This window comes from Lepeophtheirus salmonis, chromosome 6 (genome assembly GCF_016086655.4).
Source record: "Lepeophtheirus salmonis chromosome 6, UVic_Lsal_1.4, whole genome shotgun sequence".
Lineage (NCBI taxonomy): Eukaryota > Metazoa > Arthropoda > Copepoda > Siphonostomatoida > Caligidae > Lepeophtheirus > Lepeophtheirus salmonis.
In genome coordinates, this window is record NC_052136.2 from 53,367,256 (window position 1) to 53,368,871 (window position 1,616).

The following is a 1,616-nucleotide window of genomic DNA, read 5'->3' on the forward strand; positions in this document are numbered from 1 at the left end:
GAGTACAATTTTTTTATTACTTTGTACATTGATTACTTTTTGTTAAAATTTCTAACACCTCAATTTCTAGTTTATTGACCAATCATAATAACTGGATAATTTTTTTTGTCCAAGTTGGACGGAGAGACTTGCATTTGGCTGAACAGATCATTTGGAGATATCACATGATGAATAAGCAGAATATACAATGTAATAAAAATTGCCTGAAGTTAATTGTAGTTCCATGGAGGGATATTAATTCATTACGATTAGAAGACGCTCATATTTATTCACTTAAATGACTACAAAAAGAATCTGTACTTTTGGCGCCTATGTACATGAAGATTAATGTTTGCACTGTGCCTATCAACTTAGTTGTATTTAAAAAAAAATCCTGTTATTTCAACTAAGCTTAGCACCACCATTCGCTCCCCAGTCCACACTCTCACGTCGTGAGAACAAAATAATCAAGCCTAATAGAAATAACATGTCTCTTTTTATTTGCAACAACACGATTTTAGTTTTGTATGTACGTACTCTGGTGGCCTCTATTATTACAATGCAAAATATAAAGATGACATAGAACAAACAAAAAATTTAAACAAGTGTAACAAAATAAATTATAAAAATAACAATTACACTTCTGATCTTGAGAATCATTGTCACTGCACTAAAAAATACAATAATTCCTCAAATCTTCCACTGAATAACCGTATAATTCTATAAGAACTAATGAGTTCCACAAAAAGACAGAACTATCGATTGAATGCCCATATGAGAAACAGAAAGAGTTCTCATCCTCCATCCACTGCCCTTTCATTGAAATTATGATGTTCTTCTTTTCTTAGGTCGACTCTCCTTCGTCTCTTTTTCTAAGGAAAAAATAGTTCATTTATAAGAGTCCATTAGTTTCCTTCATGTATATATCTCTATGAAAATCACAATTCACTTATAAGGTGAAGTTTGTGATGTATAATTTATATGGATTGTTATATTACCTGGACTATTGATTTTTTTATTACGTCTGGGCCATTGGAAAACTAGTGGTAGATAATTTTAAACTCTAATAGATAATGTGCCTCTCTTTTCTCGATTGTTTTGTCTGTATTGTCATTGCATATTCTATTCTGCTAATATTTCTATTTATTTCTGTATAAACATGTTTCATTTTATTTAGTATATGTATAATGTCAACAATAATTTGTTGATTTTTTTTTTTTTACATTAAGAACTTATTTTTATAAATATTGAAATTCCGTACTCATCGTGAATGGATCTTATCATTGTTGGAATCTCGTTTGCAAAGAAAAAGTCAAATCTGTTCTTTGGGGATGGATGATTAAGGTATAAGTTTTTTTCTTTGATTTCCTTTATCTGGCTTTGGTCTTATCTCTTGAAGAATATATCTGAAGAATTTCGTAGTTTCGTCTCATCACAAATACAGGCCCTGATTTTCGCAGTTAGAAGTTAAGTTGTATCTGGATCAAGGTGGTGGATAATAAAGGTGTGTCGTTCACAAACTTTATAATTTGATGAATGTAAGCAAGCCCATTTTAATGACATCACATATGTGTAGAAAACGCTGGCTCGTCATTTTATTTTGCTTTATGATTACGAGAAATCTTACTCAAAATGTA

General features: G+C 30.6%; 1 long non-coding RNA gene across 1 annotated transcript; it reads right to left on the bottom strand.

Moving 5' to 3' along the window:
- Nucleotides 1-462: 462 nt before the first annotated feature.
- On the bottom strand, nucleotides 463-1,616 carry LOC121120513 (uncharacterized). Its single transcript, XR_005865086.1, has 2 exons — nucleotides 978-1,616; nucleotides 463-851 (listed from the first exon to the last, which is right to left on the bottom strand). It is a non-coding gene; the product is annotated as an uncharacterized lncRNA (long non-coding RNA).